At 34.8% G+C, this 22,504-nt stretch overlaps 3 pseudogenes across 3 annotated transcripts; 2 read left to right on the top strand and 1 right to left on the bottom strand.

The window, feature by feature from the left end:
* Positions 1–3,104: 3,104 nt before the first annotated feature.
* Positions 3,105–7,856, top strand: AT3G30393 (annotated as a pseudogene; the record flags this gene model as incomplete). Its single annotated transcript has 1 exon — positions 3,105–7,856.
* Positions 7,857–8,771: 915 nt separating this feature from the next.
* On the top strand, positions 8,772–11,252 carry AT3G30396 (annotated as a pseudogene; the record flags this gene model as incomplete). Its single annotated transcript has 1 exon — positions 8,772–11,252.
* Positions 11,253–13,774: 2,522 nt separating this feature from the next.
* Positions 13,775–16,337, bottom strand: AT3G30400 (annotated as a pseudogene; the record flags this gene model as incomplete). Its single annotated transcript has 1 exon — positions 13,775–16,337.
* Positions 16,338–22,504: the final 6,167 nt, after the last annotated feature.

Raw genomic sequence — 22,504 nt, forward strand, 5'->3', positions numbered from 1 at the left:
ATCAAAAGACAACTTAATTTATTATTTTATTTCAAAATAATATGTGGACATGAAAGCTGATAAGAACGAACTCCTAAGTAATTATGGCCACGCACCTCTGATTATAAATATAGTAATAAGGCTGGATGATAATTAATCATCTACTATATCACTATATAATTACCAAGTTTTGGCTCTAAGTGGGAATCAAAGCGTCAAATCTTAATCAATATTTTATTAAATTATGTAAAGTACTAATTCGATTAATCATCACGAGTCACCCTCATGGCCGTAATTTAATCGTATATCCAGTCAGATATATATTGACAGTAAGGCAAATCAGAGCCATGTATTAATATATTAAAAAAGTATTAATGTGTAGGTCTTGAGTTGCATTGCATCATGTATTAACATTTCAGAGCAACATATTTACTTGAACGGGTTTCCACATCCACAATTTTAAATGTAAATTCGACTATTCAAAAGTATTATTAACAAATAATTTAAAAATGGTTGTGTTTTTCTTTATTTCCATGAAAGTTTTTTTTTTTATTATCATTATTAACAAATAATTTGTACTTATTATAAGATCTAAAACCAAATACAAGAGCAAATGGAAATTCATGCCATCTATGTAAACATGTAATAACAAGAAACAAATTTGAGTGATTTTAGTAAAGAACGTAACATATTTTTTTCAGGTCGAAGACATGTGAAGTATTCTGAAGCCAAAAGAAAAATTCACAAGTAAAATAATGTGGTTATTATCTTGGTCATTTTGTTTTCACATTTTTTTTGTTCTCCTCGTCATTAAAGTCGAAGACACACCTTTATTTTGGGCAATTCTTACTAGTATTCACACTTTTCATTGCACATTTGCACTACAATTTACTTTTTAACAAAAATAAAATGTTTTGATAAGATTAAAATATGGCACTTTACTTTTTCTTTAATTTTTTTGGGACAACAAGTGAAAAAAAAAGAAGAGGGAGATGAAATCTTGATATTTCAGTTTTAAACTAATATTATTTATTAAAAAGTTAATTATATGTAACTGAAATTCCGAATTTTTCAAACACATTGTCTTTCATCGTATCATTAAGCACATACTTCATACCCTCATAATCAGAGAAAAATACAAACATATTATATCACCAAAATGGATTTTAGTGCATGTATTTGAGTATATATAGCCTAGTCAAGTTTATACGCTTAGCCTAGTCAAGTTTACACGCTTAATTATTAAATCCGACTGATTGGATTGTTTCTTCTTCTCCTTCCTTGTTCATGTTATATAACAGTAGACTCAAAGGGTGATCCGAAAGCTGAGAAGGTAAAGAGATAGGTAAATTAATTATAAGCACTCTTTTGACTATTTGCTTTAAAATGACATATATATAACCATTTTCATCCTCCCTCTCTTATATTTCAGACTCAAATACAAAAGTTCGTTGCAGAAATTCTGAAAATAAGGGGATCCAAAACCTACCCCTCATAGTTTTTTTTGTTTGTTTGAACTATACGTCTCTCAACTATAATAATATAATAATAATACTTTGTTGTTTGAGTTGAAAAACTCTCTTCAACAGAGACTATATCGTCATATCTTTTTGTTTGTAAACCATCAAACCTTAAATCTTATGATTGTTCGAGTAATTGCTCGATACACTTAACCAAAAGGTAATATAGCAAGGTTGATCCATAAGGACCAAAGATACTTTAAGGATTTCTGAAAGTCGTTCTTAGCTAAAGTAGAAAGGTTGTTTGTTTGGTTTTTTCGATTGTAAATTAAAATACAAGAAAATAAACGATTAAAGTTATATAATAAAAAGCATTGAGCCATACGGTATTTCAGAGATCAATGATTAATGGAAATATTAGACAAGGAATTCAGCACAAAGAACCGTTCTCGAACATGAACACACGTTTAGACTAATTCTCTCTCAAGACATTAATCACTAAATTTGACTACTTGACTACTAAACTTTCATTTGTAATTTCCTAGTCAAATTCGCATTAGAATTAGGTTCATTAGGTTCACAATGCATTCTAACATGCACTAATTTGGCTAGAAATACATTGCTCAATTCACATTGGTTCATCCATCCTATCAAACACTTTTAATGCGTAAAAAAACCTAGAATCTAAAACAGGGTGATCAATCCTATTCCAGCATTAAGAACATGTGAATCAAAGAATTAAAAGATAAAAAACTCCAAACAACAATCAAACCATGATCAATTCATTGAATCCCCTACTTAGAACCCTAAAACCCAATTAAGAGACTGTTGACTTATAATAAAATAAACAACACAAAGAGTTGAAGAAGACATAAAAGATTAATTAAATATAAAGAATAGGGATTAGAAATCTTCTCCAAAGTGTCAAAGAGGATGGATCCTTCTCCCAAAGTTACTTACAAAGAAAAGCTCTAAAAAAGTTGCCGAAAAAGAAGCTTCGAGAATGAAATTAGGTTTCTGGGGGTTTTATACCCAGGTATAGAAAATAGAAAATAAATCCGGTTAATGAAAACCAAAACCGGCGGTCGAGCAACAAATGGAGGTAAACCAATGGTAGTAGACCTCCATAATCTTTGGTAACACTACAAGAAAACAGGTAAACGACGACTACAATCAGCGACAGTAAACGTAGTCGTAAAGTTAAACGACGTTTTGGCGATGGATTTACGACTAGCGTGCTACAACTCGAAAAATTGTAGTTACATAGTCGTTGTTTTACGACTATTTTATGGAGTCGGCAGATAGTCGGCAAGTAACGACTATTTGACGCTTATATTATTGAAGGGATAATGTTGTCGTTACTTAGTCGCTAATTAACGACTATTCTACCGTCTATTTTATTTAGTCGCTAATTTGGCGACTACAGGACGACTAGTTGTCTTAGTCGTCCTGTAGTCGTAGAAACGTCGCACAAGAGTCGTATAAAGTAGTTGGAAAACGTGTTTCGCATTGGTAAGTAGGTACACCTAATTATTTAGTTGTAGTCGTAAATTAGTCACAAAAACTGGCCTATATAATAAACGTTCACGAAACTCTTCTTTCACCAACAAATCAAAACAACAACAACATCAAAGAAAAAAAAAATATTAGTTAGTTTATTGTATAATGGCGAGAAACTACAATTATGGTGGTACTGGCGGTTTCTATCGAGATTGGATGTACAAGAGATTTGATGAAGTGACGGGGAATTTGTCAGCCGAATACGTCGCAGGAGTTGAGCAATTCATGACATTCGCTAATAGTCAGCCAATAGTACAGAGTAGTCGAGGTAAATTTCATTGTCCTTGTAGTGTATGCAAGAATGAAAAACACATCATCTCGGGTAGAAGAGTTAGTAGTCATTTGTTTAGTTAAGGATTTATGTCTGATTATTATGTTTGGTATAAGCATGGAGAAGAAATGAATATGGATATAGGAACGAGTTACACCGATAGGACGTATTTTAGTGAGAATCATGAAGAAGTGGGTAATGTTGTAGAAGATCCATATGTGGATATGGTGAACGATGCATTTAATTTTAACGTGGGGTATGATGATAACTATCATCATGATGATAGTTAGCCCTGTAACGGAGCCGGATATCCGGCTTTTTCAGCGTATCCGGATCCGTATCCGGCTCCGTTGGATCCGTAATTTTGTTATCCGTATCCGTATCCGTCAATACCGGATATTCGGATTTCGAATATCCGTAAAAAAAATAGAATATCCGTGGATATCCGGATCCGGATCCGGATTCATATTAAAAGTTGAATTGTCCTATAATTCGTGTTAAAAGTTTGATAAAGTAACAAAACGTTGATCAAACATCACAAGTATTACAAAACATAAAAAAACAAGCAAAAAGTTTAATAAAAGTAGCAAAAGACTCAAATGATGCATCTTCTTATCTTCTTCTCCACTTCCTTCATTCCTCTTCATATTCTCCATATAATCTGGAGAAAAAAAACTTTTGAAATAGGAATTTTAAATCAAATGAAATTAAACAAACAAATCAATAAGCAATACCTAGTTCAAAGCTGAATACTTAGAGTTTGTCACACATGTTCGTGGGCTTAATTGTTTTAAAACCAACATGGGCTTAATTGTTTTAAAACATGGCTGTGGGCTAATTGTTTGGTCGTGGGGTAATTGTTTTGACTTTGAGACAAGCTGATTTAGAGTATGACACATGTTCGTGGGCTTTATTATAAGTCACGTAAACTTTGGACTTTATATTTTTTTGGAAGTAACATATTTTGTCCTAACAAATATCAAAGCCCAACAAATATCAAAGCCTAATAAAGATCTATATACGGATCCGGATATCCGTTACTGTTTTTTTATTATTATCCGCATCCGGATCCGGATCCGTCGGATCCGTAATTTCGTTATCCGTATCTGGATCCGGAAATCTCGGATAATCGTTTTTTCGGATCGGTTCCGGATACGGATAACGGATTTTAATTACAGGGCTAATGATAGTTATCAGAATATGGAAGAACCGGTCTGTAACCATTCAAATAAGTTCTACGATTTGTTAGAAGGTGCAAATAATCCTTTGTACGATGGTTGTCGTGAAGGGCAGTCGCAATTATCCTTAGCATCTTGATTCATGCACAACAAAGCGAAGTATAATATGAGTGAAAAGTTGGTGGACTCCGTTTGCGAAATGTTTACAGATTTTTTACCAGAAGGAAACCAGGCTACCACTTCACATTACCAGACCGAGAAGTTAATGCGCAATTTAGTGACTTCCATATCATACGATTGATGTTTGTCAGAACAATTGTATGCTATTTTGGAAAGAAGACGAAAAAGAAGATCAATGTCGATTTTGTGGCGCGAAAAGATGGAAGCCTGAGGACGACCGTCGAAGAACCAAAGTACCATATAGTCGTATGTGGTATCTACCTATTGGGGACCGGTTGAAGAGAATGTTTCAGAGCCATAAGACAGCTGCGGCAATGCGATTGGCATGCTGAGCACCAATCAAAGGAGGGAGAAATGAATCATCCTTCAGATGCAGCAGAGTGGAGATATTTCCAAGAGTTACATCCCCAGTTTTCCGAAGAACCCCGTAACGTTTATCTCGGGTTGTGTACTGATGGGTTCAATCCATTTGGCATGTCTCGTAATCATTCGTTGTGGCCTGTGATCCTAACTCCTTATAATTTACCCCCTGGTATGTGCATGAATACAGAGTACTTATTTCTTACCATTCTGAATTCTAGTCCAAATCATTCTCGAGCTAGTCTTGATGTCTTCCTCCAACCTCTTATTGAGGAGTTAAAAGAGTTGTGGTCTACTGGAGTCGATCCGTACGATGTTTCATTGAGTCAGAATTTTAATCTAAAAGCAGTACTACTGTGGACGATTAGCGACTTTCCGGCGTATAGCATGTTATCAGGATGGACTACTCATGGTAAATTGTCTTGTCCTGTTTGCATGGAAAGTACAAAGTCTTTTTATCTACTCAATGGACGGAAGACATGCTGGTTTGATTGTCACCGTAGATTTCTTCCTCATGGTCATCCATCCCATAGGAACAGAAAAGACTTTCTGAAAGGAAGAGATGCTTCTAGCGAGTATCCACCTGAGTCTTTGACAGGGAAGCAAGTTTATTACGAGAGGTTGGCTAGTGTAAATCCACCAAAAACGAAGGATGTTGGTGGGAACGGTCATGAAAAGAAGATGCGAGGCTATGGGAAGGAACATAATTGGCACAAGGAAAGCATCTTGTGGGAGTTGTCTTACTGGAAAGACCTCAATCTTCGACATAATATTGATATGATGCATACAAAGAAGAATTTTCTTGACAACATCATGAACACTCTCATGAGTGTTAAGGGTAAATCAAAAGATAATATCATGTCAAGATTGGATATTGAGAAATTTTGTTCACGCCCAGGCTTACATATTGATAGTAATGGCAAAGCTCCATTTCCAGCGTATACATTGACAGAAGAAGCTAAACAGAGTTTATTACAATGTGTGAAACATGATATTAGATTTCCAGATGGTTATTCTTCAGATTTGGCTAGTTGTGTAGATCTGGATAATGGAAAGTTTTCAGGCATGAAAAGTCATAATTGTCATGTATTTATGGAGCGATTACTTCCATTTATCTTTGCTGAACTCCTTGACCGGAATGTCCACCTTGCACTATCAGGTACAATATATACTTACTATTTTTTATTCCAACATTTTTTTAATCTAATCATTTAACTTGCACATATATTTTAGGAATTGGAGCATTTTTCCGAGATCTATGTTCGAAATTTTACAGACAAGTCGCGTCCAAATTCTCAAACAGAACATAGTTTTAATCATCTGTAACTTGGAAAAGATCTTTCCACCATCATTTTTTGATGTTATGGAACACTTACCTATCCATCTCCCATACGAAGCTGAATTGGGTGGCCCAGTCCAATATAGGTGGATGTACCCATTCGAGAGGTTTTTCAAAAAGTTGAAAGGAAAAGCAAAGAACAAAAGATATGCTGCAGGTTCAATTGTTGAGTCATATATCAATTACGAGATTGCTTATTTTTCAGACCACTACTTTGCCGATCATATTCAAACAAAATCAAGGTAAATATATTTAATTATTTAACGATTAGATATTCTTCGATATTAATTCACTTACATGGATCAGGTTAACAAGATTCAATGAAGGTGAAGTTCCTGTATATCATGTCCCTGGAGTACCTTATATATTTATGCACGTCGGCCGTCTAAGTGGTGAAATGCATGTAGATTGGCTTTCAGAGAAAGACTACCAAAGCGCACATGCATATGTTTTAAGAAATTGTGACTATTTTAAACCATTTGAGAGGTATTTTTAATCACTCGTTGTTTGTAAATTTTCACTAAGATCACTTTGATAAATTTTTCTTCGTTTGTAAATGTAGTATGTTCGAAGATTATCTTTCTGCCAAATATCCATGCTTGCGCGAAAAAGAACTCTACGCGAGAAGAGCGGAAGAATATCATCTATGGGTTAAAGAATATGTAAGTCTACCTCAATTTTGGTTCATTCGAAAGGTGATCATTTAATATATACTAATTGATATTGTTTATCTATTATGTAGGTAACATACTGGAACACTACTTCTCCATTTCCTACTTGGGTTCAAGAGATTGTGCAAGGACCTTTGAACAAGGTTAAAACTTGGCCAATGTATTTCACAAGAGGATATTTGTTTCATACGCAAAATCACGGCGCTGGACGAAAGACATGTAACTATGGGGTCTGTGTTAAAGGTGAAAATTACGCTGATTCATCTGATGAACCGGATTTCTAAGGTACCTTAACTGATATTATAGAACTCGAGTATGAGGGTATCGTCAATTTGAGGATCACACTTTTTAAGTGTAAGTGGTATGACCCAAAGATCGGGAGAGGCACTCGACGAAGCCATGGTGGCGTTGTAGACGTTCTATCTACGAGGAAATACAATAAATACGAGCCATTTATTCTTGGTACGTAATTATTCTGAAGTCCAAAATACGTTTCTTTGTTAATTATTAATAATTTGTCTTTGAGATATGTGTACAGGATCTCAAGCAGATCAAGTTTGTTATATTCTGTATCCATATACGAAGAAACCAAAGAACATTTGGCTCAATGTTCTAAAAGTCAATCCGAGGGGAAACATTTCTGGAGAATATGAAAACAATGATCCAACTCTTTTGCAAACAGAAAATGATGATGATGTTTTGCTCACTACAATTGAAGATCTTGTACTTGAAACTCCGGTAGCCAACTTAAACCCAATAATCCTTGATTACGATGTCGGGGATGCTGAACCAGAAGACGAATTCCGATGTAATTTATCGTCCTCGGACGAAGATGAAGTAGAAGATGAAGATGTATAACTGTGTGAATATATGTATAATTATTTGAATAAATATTAGAATGAATTTTGTTTCATAATATCATTGCACTTTTTTATGATATACAAATATTTCATAAAAATTTGGGGCTTTTAAATTTCGAGGCCCAAACCCATTAGTATAGGCGTCTATACTGCGACTAAATACCGAGACAAGTTTGTTTTGTGGGCTTCTAAATTTCGGGGCCCAAACCCATTATTATCGGCGACAATATTGCGACTATTGGCCGACAAATGTTTGGTATTTTGGGCTTCTAAATGTTGAAGCCTAAACCCAGTAATAATTTATGACCAAGATGCGACTATGTTCCGACTAGTTTTGATTTGTTGGGCTTTGAAATTTTGAAGCCCAAACCCAGTATAATTGGCGACAAAATTGCGACTATTCAACGATACTTATTTGATTAGTTGGGCTTCAAAATTTCGAGGCCCAAACCCAAATGAATATGCGACAATTATGCGACTATTATGCGACTTCTATTGTGTTGAAAACCCTAAATCGAGTCATTTCTCTTCGAGCCAAACACTTAGCCATTTCTTCGATCCAACTTCCTCTTCTTCTTCTTCTTCGTCTCGAAAACCCTAATACCCAATTCTCTTTGTTCTTCATCTCTCAAACCCTAATCCCTAGTTCTTATTCTCGCTCTTCTTCATTCCTCAAAACCCTAATCCCAATTCTCGATCTGCTTCCTCTCTCAAACCCTAATCCCAATTCTCTTTGTTCTTCATCTCTCAAACCCTAATCCCCAAAATCTCGATCCTTTCTCCTTCTAAGATCGATCTTCTTCTTCTTCTGCTAAGATCGATCGATCTTCTTCGATCTCTCACCTTCAACCTCTTCGATCTGCTTCGTCGTCTTCTTCTTCTTCTCTTCAATCTTTTCATTTGGCTCACTATCATGCCTATCGCCGGTCGAGGTGGCTCCCGAAAGCGTAAGACGACGCCGAACGTCACTCAGAGAGCCGGCACCGTCGGATCAAGACCTGCAAATCTTCCTCCCCAATACAACTTCACTCCGGCGCCGGCGGTTCAAGTTCCTGCGACGGAGCCGGCTCAACCACAGCATCAAGCTCCTCCGCCTCTATCTGAAGAGGTCCACTACACTCCGCCGCCAACAGCGCCACCTCAGCAAACTCCTCCTCAGTCGAGAGATTCAGACGCTCCAGCAAACAGCCACCCTTCGTCTCAAGGGAACAACTTCCAAGAGGAAGTTCCTGGGACATTGCCGGAGCTACAAGAAGACTCGGCGGTGGCTCTGCAAGCGACACTCTCCGTGCCAAACAGGGAGCAGTGGTGTTGTGTCTTGTCTCCGATTCCCAAACCTAAAACCGAGTGGTATGTTCTCTTCCTCTATTTTATTCTAGTGTTCTTAGCCTGTGTAGTGTAACTCGTGTTATGGTCTGTAGAATGGCTTGTTGTGGAACATAGTTGTGAATGATGGTTGTTGGAATTGGATGTTTGTTAGGGTTTGTGTAACATAGTAGAATCTGCCTTTGTTCTAAACTCGTGTGTGATCTTGTTAAGTTCTTTACTGTGTCTATAATCTTGTTAAGTTATTTATTGTGTTCTGTTGTGAATCATGAACATAATTGTGGAACATTTGTTGATTGTTGAACTTAGCATGTTTTCGGCTTTGAGATTAAGGATCTGTCTTTGTTCTATACTTGTCTATAATCTTGTTAAGTTATTTATTGTGTTCTGTTGTGAATCATGAACATAATTGTGGAACATTTGTTGATTGTTGAACTTAGCATGTTTTCGGCTTTGACATTGAGGATCTGTCTTTGTTCTATACTTGTCTATAATCTTGTTAAGTTATTTATTGTGTTCTATTGTGAATCATGAACATAATTGTGGAACATTTGTTGATTGTTGAACTTAGCATGTTTTCGGCTTTGATATTGAGGATCTGTCTTTGTTCTATACTTGTCTAGAATCGTGTTAAGTTATTTACTGTGTGTGATCTTGTTATGTTGACTATTGTGTTCTCTGTGTGATCTTGTCGGCTTATACTTGTCTAGAATCTTGTAGAATCTGCCTTTGTTCAATTATATAGTCTGCTGTAGTTGTAGTGTTTTGGATTTTAAACATGTTTACTTTCTGTCTGTGTTGCATGTGTTTGGAGGTTTACTCGCGACAGAGGATCTAAATTGGTTAGAAAGATCACACGGATTTTTACTCAAAAGTTCAATGCTCCCTACTATAATTGGTCCTGTGTGCCATTGGATAAAAGAGAAAGATTGTTTTTAGAGTTTGCGGTAAGCTTCTTGTATTTCTCCAACTTTCATTAGACTGTACTATTTAATCTGTCATTTGTTCACTAACTTCACACTTTTTTTTGTAGAAAACTCACCACTGGGATCCCTTAATAACAGGGACAGTCCAATACTACTTCAATGAGATCGTTAAGAGGCGCTTGAAGGACATGGTTAGCACCGCAAGGAGAACTCGAGAGCAGCCTCCATGGATTGGAGAAACTCTGTGGAGAACCATGTGCGACTACTGGGACACAGAAGAGGCACAGAAAAGGAGTAAGACCTATTCCAAAGCTCGTCTCTCTGACCGTAACGGTCTCGGTCCTCACGTCCACTACTCTGGGCCAAAATCTTTCCAAAAAATCCAAGATGAATTGGTAAGTGTTTCTGCAATCTTCCCATGTGTTTTAGTGATGTTCGTTTAACTGTGTGTGATGTTTAGTCTGTTGATAGTAATGAAGCTTGTGATCTGTGTTTGCAGGAAGAAAAAATGGGAAGACCTGTCCCTCTTGGTGAGGTGTTCATCTAGACACACACTAAGTCGGATGGGACTTATGTTGATCAGAAGGCAGAGAAGATTGCTCTGGTGTATGAGCAGAATGTGAGAGAGAAGCTGTCTGAACTAGAGGCGGCTGCTTTTGCTGTGTCTGATGGCTCTTCACGTCCTCGGGATCTCACACTAGATGAGTATACAACCATATTTCTTGAGGTAAGATGTTCTTTGTCTTTTTTAGAGTGTTAGAGACATTTAGGATCTGTCACTAATTATCTTCCTCTTTATTTCTTGTAGTCCACAGAAAGGCTGTCTTAAAGAAACTCTAGGCAGTGCCAACCGCCAACTCCCCGGAGACTCAACCTTTAAAGCCTTAGAAGAACGGCTGCAGGAAGCTCAGCGGCAAATTGAAGAACAGGCTGCATATAACGAGAAGCGAGATGCTGAGATTGCTGCCCGAGAAGCCGAGACAGCCCGAGTCACAGCTGAGGAAAAGGACAAGCTCGATCACTTGTCCTTAGTCGAGAAGTATCTTCGCCAAACCGATCCGCAGTTCTTGGACTTCATTGCCACACACTCTTCCACATCCACAGAGCGTATCCCAATTACTCCCCCATCTAATGATCCATAGAATTTAGGTTTCCAAACACTAGTTGTATCTTTCAATAAGTTGTATGTTTGAACAAGATAATTTTATGTTTTGAACTTGATTTTCAATATATGAGCAGTGTTTTTTCATATTTTATAGCATATCAATAACAAACAAGAACAATCGATGAACAAACAAGAACAACAAGAAACCCAACAATTGATGACCAAATCTTTATTCGGACCAAACTATTAGTCGCAAAAAAGTAGTAAATAAGTAGCAATATAGTCGCAGAATAGTCGTTAATTAGTCACATAACTTTACGACAATCATAAGACTAAACAAATTAGTCATAAAAGAATCGTAAAACAGACGTCCAATAGTCGTATATACTTATACGACTATGTTATGACAAAAAGTTTCAAATCCTTGGTAAAGTACTTTTAATCGTCAAAGAGTCGCCGAATCGTCGTAAACATATTTACGACTATTTTACGACAACTGAAAACATACCCAGGGTTTAGAATATTTAATCGCAACATAATCGTAATGTCGTCGTACACTATTAACGACTACTAAACGACTCCATGTTCTCACACGCTCTGTACAGTACAAATAATCGTAGGATGGTCGTCAATTAGTCGCCGACATAGTACGACTACGTAACGACGATCTTTCACTGTTTAGTCAGTTGTCGTATTATTGTCGTTGACCAACGACTAATTAACGACTACTGTTCTTAGCGACTATGGATTAATGACTACAGTCATTAGTCGCAAATTAGTCGTATTATCTTTAGTTACGACTACTAAACGACTGACTTGTAGGTCGTCAATCACCTGTTTTCTTGTAGTGTAAGACTGGCAACAAATGGAGGTAGATCGATGGAAGTAGACTGCTAGAATCTTCGGTAAAACTAGCAGTCAAGCACATATGAAGGTGGACCGCTGGAAGTAGACTGCCAAATCTTCGGTAAAATTGGCAGTCAAGCACATATGGAGGTGGACCGCTGGAAGTTGACCGCCAGAATCGCAACATTAACTTCTCTCGCCCGTTTTGACACGAGCAAGCCCAAAACTATCCAATCCCGTCACAAGTACCTAAAACCTGCAAAAGACTCAAGACACAACCAAAAGACTCAAAAAACGGACTACGACACGATAAATGACTCAAAACAAAGGGACCTAAGACACCAAAAACACAACATATCAACTCCCCCCAACTTAGATCTTTGCTTGTCCTCAAGGAAAACAAAAAATCTTTATAAGGAAAAGAGGTTTGAAAACACGAGAATTCATATTTTCTTTGGATCATGCTCTTATCAATTGCTTGCAAACCACCATCACAAAATTCATCAAACCGTTCTAGACTGTACTTTGCCAAAGCCGTAGTGACAAAATTAAGTCCCAAGATCTAAAAGAACTTTCAGAATCATATAACTTAACCTGTTAACATTCATTAGCAGAGGCGTGTACTCTCACAATGGGGGTATCGAACCTGTTATGGGCTTGGTAGGAAGGCCATTATTTGGTGGCTCAAGTGTTTCGGGTTCTCAAACAGTGTAAAGTGGATGCATGTCATTATGCAAAATCACAGTGAGACACAGACCAATTAGGAGGTACATAGCTTCCCTTAAGTTCGAATCAAACCAACCAACACATTATCCCAATCAAATCAATGAGTTCCTATGATGCTTATTTATATGAATAATAACAACTCGACATTTTCGGTTCCTTCATTCTCCTTTCCCGTTTTTTTTTCTTTCTAACGTTTTTTTTTTTTGAAAGACGGAGGAGTGGAACCGATGTCTAACAAAATGTGCATCATGCAGAACTCAAACAGCATAACATCTCATACCCATGAATAAATATAACATCTAAACTATAATGGTCAAATCTCATCCCATATGAACAACCAGCAAACTACAACTCACTATCGTAGCAAGAAAGCTATGTTGGTCCGTATACTCCGTAGTTTTCGCACATGGATGCATATCATAATGAATTTATAAGAGTGCATGAGGTTTCAAACAATGGGTGGGGGAACAAGTGTGGTACTAGACTAAAAATGAGTCTAGTCATTCAGAATTAGCAAAGAGTGATAAAAATGATGCAAACAAGACTCTGAATGTATGATCCATTACATGATTCTCAAGCCTCTAAGTGAGATAAATTAAGTCCAGATTAAGGTCAAGTATATAAGATAAAACTCAATTCATCCAAATTTCAAAGAGATAAGGACTACTATAAAGCGATCTAGTGATGGATTTTCCTGACCTTTCAAGTTATCGAATAATGCTAAATGGTCTCAAGGCAATGAAATCAAGCATGATGCAATTCCCTAAGAAAAGATCACAGTTCTCATAACATTTTGACTCAATAAAAAGACACGGTTTTGACTCGATAAAAAAAAAGGACTAACTCGAACAAAAGCAACAAAACAAACAACCAAAGCAAACTCGATTAGTAGACAAATGACATCCTCCCCCCCCCCTCCCCCCTCCCCCAACTTGCTTCACACCGTCTCGATGTGAAAACAATTCGAAAAGAAGTTGCTAGACATACTCAAAAGGAAACAAGAAAGAACAAAGATGAAGGTATGTAAAGAGAATACATGGTGGGTTGCCTCCCACTAAGCGCTTGTTTTATGTCACTAGCTTGACCGGATTCTTGTGAATCAATGGGCACGAGTGCGGAACTTGCTCCACAACAAGGTCCCCAATCATTCAGCTTCGACTTTAGAACTTTACCAACCACACTTCACAACTTTTCTACCTTTCTATTTTCACTCCGAATTGAGAATGCTCCTAGCTTTGGTGAAAGGTTTCGAGGTTCCCTTACACTGCACCTTATACTCGATGGTGTCTCCTACACACTACAGTGGTATCAAGGTCACATGAGGGTCTTTTGTGTCTCCATCCAGGACTTCCTCAACATCATTCAACTCAATGCAATCCTTTACACATTCAGCACCAGGCTCATCATTTGTGTCTATAAAGAATGCATGACCTTCAATTGTGAGATTTTTCCTTGTCTTTCTCATGTCAAACTCCAAAGCATAGTCCCCAATTTGCAGGTTGATCGTGCTTATTCTCACATCAATTATAACTCCTGCAATGTTTAAGAATGGCCTACCAAGAATGAGAGGATCATGTGGTTCCTTATCAAGTTCCAAGATAACAAAATCAGTTGGAATGTAGAAATTTCCAACTCTAACATGCACATTCTCCGCCAATCCCACTGGATATCCCACAGAAAGAGGCATCAAATTAATTGATGTGATGCCTAGGCGCTTTGACATAGAAAGAGGCATCAAATTAACTCCAGCTCATAAATCAGAAAGAAATCTCTCAAACATAGACTTTCCAATCCGGCAAGGTAAAACAAAACTTCCTGGATCACCGAGTTCCTCGGGAATAGTAGCTGGAGGGATGGCACTACATGTACTGACCATCTCTTTCCCAGCTAACACCTCTACTGCATCAGTGAGCTAAGATTCCTTCTGTTGTCTCTCAGACTCCTCCAGCTAAGCATACTCTTCTCCTTTGGACATCAACTTAACCCCTTCCTCATTGCTCCTCTTGTTGGACAAGATATCTTTCAAGTAATTTCTGTAGGTTGGAACATGGAGAACCAATTGTAAGAAAGGGAGTCTGACATACAACTGTTTCATGATCTGTCTTCCTCAAAGCGTGCATACTCTTTCTTCTTTTAAATCTGTCTTGCACGGCCTGGAAATGGCAACTTAGGGGGATATAGGGTGGCGGCTCCACAAATAAAAGTTCATCATCCTCTGCAATCATTTCCTCCACAATTGTCTCAACAACGACAACATTAGTTTCCACCTGTTTGGCGAAATCAATCTCTCTAGGCTCTTCCTGGATCATAATAGCATAGCATTGCTCTTTACCCATGGGTTCTACTTTTCCAGAATGAGAACCAGCTGGTCGTAGAGAGGCAGAAACAATCAGAGAGACCTGACTCTCAAGAGTCTTGACATGTGAGGTACTTTATACTTGGCAGAATCTCGTATAATTGCTTGAACTAACTCACGAATATTGTGCTATAACCGTTGCTAACCGCCGAGTTATAGGGGCTTATGGACTAGAATCAAACTTGAACTTAATGCTTTGATCAATATGTCGTTACCATGTTCGGGCTCCTAGCCGTGAGGCAACTAGGTAGCGAGGTACAGGGAGATTAGCTGGCTTCCACCTACTAGCCGTTAGGGTTAACCGAACTTGAATGAGTTTCGTATGTCTGAGAATTTGGAAGTAAACAAACCTAACCATGTTATCACCTGAATTGGAATCTAAACCTTTATTTGAACCATGTTGCCCGGAGAAAACCATGATGACCTAGCGCTTTCGTTTACTTGTTCTCAATTAGCTCTATAGCCTCATTTTCAGTCTTGGTCATGAAGTCCCCAATGCTAGCATTGTCTCTTGCCATCTTGTAGGCCTTGTCAACTCCCCTATATAAAGTGCTAATTAATTTATCTCGTGGAAACCCATGATGAGGACACTCCCTATAGTAGTCCTTAAACCTCTCCCAAGCTTCATGGAATGACTCCTTGTTGGAAGCTATTGATCTTATTCCTTAGGACATGTGTCCTAAACTGCGTGAAGTACTGTCCCAAAAATGGAGCTTTGTAGTCTTCCCAATTTCTTAGATTTGTAGAGTCCAGTGACTTCAACTAGAGGTGGGCTTTGTCTGCCAAAGAGAATATAAATAGTCTACATTTGATAAGATCATCTGACACTCAATTTATTCTCGTTGTCCCACATATATCTTCAAAATTATCTAAATGATAGACCGGATTCTCACAGGAAAGACCATAAAACTGATTATGCTTCACAAGAGTCAACAACCCGATCTTGATCTCAAAATCATTCCTGTTGATAGTGAGGTGTTGGTTCCTGTCTCGGAAAAATTCAAGATTGGGAGCATCGTGATCTCCTAGAGTTTGTCGAACAGGCGCAAGCCTAGCATTTAACGCGGCTAAATGAGCAGCATTAGCAGCAGCTACACGGACAACTCTTTCCACTAGCAGTAGGAGGATTAATGGCTTCAGGAGGTGGTGGATCCTGAAACTCTCCATGATGTTCTCCTTCAAATTGGAGTCCATCCTCATTCAGGAGATTCTTAGCAGCGGCACGGTCAACCATTTCAGCTTCTCTCTGCACTGATAACTGCTTCTTTTTCTTATTCTCTCTTTCAAACTTTCCGATATCCTCGTGGTAGTGTACTAGGTGTGATGAGCCTTGGCTATGGGTCATACACCTGAAAACACCAAAGAAAACATGGAAATGATAATCATTAACAGTAAATAAAAATGCTTTAGACTAAAAACTAATCCTAAATCTTTAGGTAACGCAATTTGTCCCCGACAACGGCGCCAACTTGGTTACTCGAGTAAATGCTCGATACACTTAACTGAAAGGTAGTATATGCAAGGTCAATCCACAAGGACCAAAGATACTCTAAAGATTTCCGAGACTCGTTCTTAGCTAAAGCGAAAAGGTTGTTTGTTTGGTTTTCTCGATTATAAATTAAAATGTAAGAAAATAAACGATTAAAGTTATATAATAAAAAGCATTGAGCCATACGGTATTTCAGAGATCAATGATTAATGGAAATATTAGACAAGGAATTCAGCACAAAGAACCGTTCTCGAACATGAACACACGTTTAGACTAATTCTCTCTCAAGACATTAATCACTAAATTTGACTACTTGACTACTAAACTTTCATTTGTAATTTTCTACTCAAATTCGCATTAGAATTAGGTTCATTATTGTTGGCTAGAAATCCATTGCTCAATTCACATTGGTTCAGGCATTCTATCGAACACTTTTGATGCATAGAAAAGCCTAGAATCTAAAACAGGGTAATCAATCCTATTCTAGCATTAAGAACATGGGAATCAAAGAACTAAAAGATAAAGAACTCCAAACAACAATCAGACCATCAATTTATTGAATCCCCTACTTAGAACCCTAAAACCCAATTAAGAGACTACTGGTTCATAGTAAAATAAACAACACAAAGAGTTGAAGAAGACATAAAAGATTAATTAAATATAAAGAATAGGGATTAGAAATCTTCTCCAAAGTGTCAAAGAGGATGGATCCTTCTCCCAAAGTTGCTTACAAAGAAAAGCTCTAGAAAAGTTGTAGAAAAAGAAGCCTTGACAATGAAATTAGGTTTCTGGGGTTTTATACCCAAATATAGAAAATAGAAAATAAATTCGGTTAAAGAAAACCGAAACCGGCGGTCGAGCAACAAATGGAGGTAGACCGATGGAAGTAGACCGCCAGAATCTTCGGTAAGATTGGCAGTTGAGCAACAAATGAAGGTAGACCGATGGAAGTAGATTGCTAGAATCTTCGGTAAAACTGGCAGTCAAGCACATATGGAGGTGGACCGCTGGAAGTAGACCGCCAGAATCGTAAAAATTAACTCCTCTTGCCCGTTTTGACACGAGGAAGCCCAAAACTATCCAATCCCGTCACAAGTACTTAAAATCGCAAAAGACTTAATACACAACCAAAAACGTGTATATAAAATAAAATTTATTAATTTATCAATTAATTAATGAAAAATTCTTTTAATGCCCTTTTCATGATGCCCCTTTTCAACTCTACCATTTTTTTTAACCATTTTCATTTTTATCCTCTTTAAATTTTTAATGATCATTTTACCCCTATTTGGAAATTGTTTTAGGTTAACAAAATGAAATATTAATATTTTTCGTCTAAAATATTTCAAAATAAATTTCCCGCAAAAAAATTTTGAAAAAAAAATTCCCGCCAAATGTTTTCGAAAAAACAATTTCCCGCCACATTTTGTTCCCGCAAAAAAAAATTTTTGGCTGGAAATTGAATAACAAGAGATTTTAAAAGGGATTTAAGAGGGTTTTAAAATATTTACAAAGGATTTTAAAAGGGTTTTAAATGATTTACAAGGGATTTTAAAAGGGTTTAAAAGATTTAGAAAGGATTTAAAGGGCTTTTAAAGATTTACAAAGGTTTTTTAAAGATTTATAAAGGTTTTTTAAAGATTTTGAAAGGGTTTAAAATTGTCTTAAAAGAGTTTTAAATTATTTACAAGGGATTTTAAAAGGTTGTAAAAGATTTGCAAGAGATTTTTAAAGGGTTTTAAAATATTTACAAGAGATTTTAAAGGGGTTTAAAAGATTTACAATGGTTTTTTTAAAACTTTTTAAAGGATTTAATAGTGTTTTAAAATACTTATAAGAGATTTTAAAATGGTTTTAAAAGATTTACAAGAGATTTTGAAAGGGGTTAAAAGGGTTTTAAAAGATGTACAATGGTTTTTAAAAGATTTTTAAAGAATTTACAAGAAGACACCTTTTAAAATTCGTGTAAATATTTTTAAAACCATTTAAAATATTTTTTTTAAATCCATTGTAAATATTTTAAAACCTTTTTCAAATTCCTTGTAAATCGTTTAAACCCTTTTAAAATCTCTTGTAAATCTTTTAAAATCCTTTGTAAATATTTTAAAACCATTTTAAAATTCCTTGTAAATCTTTTAAAACCCTTTTAAAATCCCTTGTAAATCTATTTCCCGCAAAAAAATTTTACAAGGATTTTTAAAAGAATTTGTTTGGCTGAGAAAAAATTTGTTACGAATAAAAAATTTGGCGGGATATGTTTTTTTGGCGGGAAAAAAGTTTGGCGGAAATTTTTGTTTGGCGGGAAAATTTCAGTTTCCAATTACATATTCCTATTAGATGAGGGTAATTTGGTCATTGTGTTCAGGGAAAGGGATATTTTTAAAAATGGAAAAGATAAAAGGGTATTGTTGCAAGGGAAATTTGCAAGAATAACTAACAAAAACTTATAAATTAAGAAAGTAACACAAGACAAAAAAACTGCTATACTCTCTATATTATATATAATAATAACATATTTATCCTTTTCTCTCCACCTCATTCTAAATCTCTCCTTCTCTCCTCTCTCTCTCATCTCTTTTTCTTTCTTCTCTCAATCTCTTCTCTTTTTCTTTTTTTCTGTATCACATAACAAACAAATGAAAAGGACGAAGTAGATTTTTCAGATACCACTTATGTTATCTGGTTGCTTGGGTTGCCAAGGTTGTATCTTAGGGTATAGTTTTTCTATACATCCAAAATAGTATAGTACAACATTTTATTTCTATCCAAAATAGTACATGTTTTTACTTACAAACACTATTTACTATTTTATAAATTCAAATCCGATTTTAAAAATTCAAACTATTTTGTATGTAGAATTTTTTCTAATAAATTTTATAACTGGAATCTATTTTTTAGAAAAAATACTAGCAAAAAAAAACAAATAGGTAAAAACTAAACTAAGTGTTACTAAATCATCTCACCTCCAATTCAACACTAAAATTGTCTTTTCCTTATCCTTACATGCTATTTTCTTAATTTCTATACATATAGTGCTATATTCTTAATTTGTTTATCAAATATGGTTATTCAGCTAAATCACCCTTGTTGCAAAAAGGTAGTAAAAAAAGGGTAGTTTTGCAAATTTCCCATAATTAATACTTCTATAAATTAAAAGAATTTTACGGTCCCAATTTTGTTAATTCTTATAATATTTAGTTTATTTTTTTAATTTCAAAACTAAATTAAGAGAAGAAACATTTTTTAAGATATGAAATATTCATAATATTAATAGTTTGGTTTTTAAGAAGTTAATTTTATTATTTGCTAAATATTTTAAATCAATACTTAGTATTAACTTTTTATTTGATTAAATATTTACTAAAATTTTGATTTTGAATTTAAAAATTACCGTGCAAAATTTAGACTAAAAAGTTATATACTCAATTGTTTTTCATATTACTTTCTTATGAAACTCATATAGTCATGTGTATTGAGTTCTTAATTGTAATGATTTTAGAAATTCTTTCTAATACCTTTTTCACACTACCCCTTTTCAATTCTACCATTTTCTATTTACCATTTTCATTTATACGCTCTTTAAATTTTTAATGACCATTTTACCCCTATTTGTAAATTAATTTAGGTTAACAAAATAAATATTAATATTTTTCGCCTAAAATATTCCAAAATAAAATTTCTCGCCAAAAAATTTCGGAAAAAATTTCCCGCCAAAATTTTCAAAAAACAATTTCCCGCCAAAAATTTTCAAAAAAAAAAATTCCCGCTAAATAAAAATTTTGAAAACATTTTTCCCGTAAATTTTTTTTTTTTTGCGGGAAATAGATTTACAAGGGATTTTTAAAGGGTTTTAAAATTTTTTAAAAGATTTACAAGAGATTTTAAAAGGGTTTAAAAGATTTACAAGAGATTTTAAAAGGGTTTAAAAGATTTACAAGAGATTTTAAAAGAGTTTTACAAGATTTACAAGGGATTTTAAAGGGGTTTAAAAGACTTACAAGAGTTTTTTAAAGATTTTTAAAGGGTTTAAAAGTGTTTTAAAATATTTATAAGATTTATAAGGGATTTTTAAAGGGTTTTAAAAGATGTACAAGAGTTCTTAAAAGATTTTAAAAGAATTTATAAGAAAACCCTTTAAAAACTTTGGTAAATCTTTTTAAAACCTTTTGTAAAGGTTCACAAGAGTTTTAAAATGGTTCAAATAAAGTTGTAAATGTTTTAAATACTTACAATTCTCTTTCTAAGAGTTAAAAAATGCTTGTAAAAACTTTATAAGAGTTTTAAAAGCATTTACAAAGGTTTAAAATCCTTGTAAATCATTTTAAAACACTTTAAAAACTCTTGTAAATCATGTTTTACCTTTTTATAAGCTTTTAAAATCCTTGTAATCATTCTATACCACTTACTTATCCTTTAAAAACGATTGTAAACCATGCAAACCCTTTTTAAAATCCCTTGTAAATCATTCTTTGATACTTACTTATGCTTTGAAAACGATTGTAAATCATGTTAACCCCTTTTTAAATCCCTTGTAAATTATTCAATGCCACTTACTTATGCTTTAAAACGATTGTAAACCATACAAACACTTTTAAAATCCCTTGTAAATTATTCTATGTCACTTACTTATGCTTTAAAAACGATTGTAAATCATGTTTTACCCTTTTATAAGCTTTTAAAATCCCTTGTAAATCATTCCAATGCCACTTACTTATGCTTAAAAAACATTGTAAACCATGCTAACCCTTTTTAAAAATCCTTGTAAATCATTCTATGCCACTTACCTATGCTTTAAAAACGATTGTAAATCATGTTTTACCCTTTTATAAGCTTTTAAAATCTCTTGTAAATCATTCAATGCCACTTACTTATGCTTAAAAAACGATTGTAAACCATGCTAACCCTTTTTAAATCCCTTGTAAATCATTCTATGCCACTTACTTATGCTTTAAAACGATTGTAAATCATGTTTCACCATTTTATAAGCTTTTAAAATCCATTGTAATCATTCAATGCCACTTACTTATGCTTAAAAAACAATTGTAAATCTTATAAAACTATTATAAAAAGTTTTAAAATGATTTACAAAGGTTTAAAAAGGGGTTTTAAAGTATATACTTATGTTTTTAAAGACTTTATAAAGATTTTAAGAGGTTTTAAAATGATTTACAAGGGTTTTTAGCAACTACCAAATCTTTTAAAAAACTTTACAAGTTTTTTAAAAGAGTTTTTAAAAAATTTACAAGGATTTTTAAAAGCATTTTTTTTGGCTGGGAAAAAAATTTAACGAGAAAAAATTTTGGCGGGTTTTTTTTTTTTTGGCGGGAAAAAAAGTTTGGCGGAATTTTTTTTTTGGCGGGAGAAATAAATTTTGGGGCCAAAAATTTAGCGGAAAACTTTCAGTTTCCAATTACATGTTCTTATTAGATGAGGGTAATTTGGTCATTCTGTTCAAGGGAAGAGATATTTTTAAAAATGAACAATATAAAAGGGTATTGTTGCAAAAGGGTAGTAAAAAAAGGGTAGTTTTGCAAATCTCCCTATTTTCTAATGAAAAGAAGAAGTTAATATTTTTTAATTGATAATACAAAAAAAAAGAAGATTTTTCTGGTTTTAGTTTAAAATTTTATATCTTAAAACTTTTTAATCATTTTGTACATTCTTAGTTTAGTTTAGAAATTGAAAAAGCTAACTATTATAAAAATCAATATATTAAATATATATGCAAAATATATTATAGTAGATATAGAGTTTGTTTTTTATTTTACAACACCAAATAAAACTACATTTTTAATACTAAAAATAAATTAAAAATATAATTTTTGTAAGTCAACGCCGATCGACGTAAGAGTTAATTGACCGGTTAACCTGA

This window comes from Arabidopsis thaliana, chromosome 3 (genome assembly GCF_000001735.4).
Source record: "Arabidopsis thaliana chromosome 3, partial sequence".
Classification (NCBI taxonomy): Eukaryota; Viridiplantae; Streptophyta; class Magnoliopsida; order Brassicales; family Brassicaceae; genus Arabidopsis; species Arabidopsis thaliana.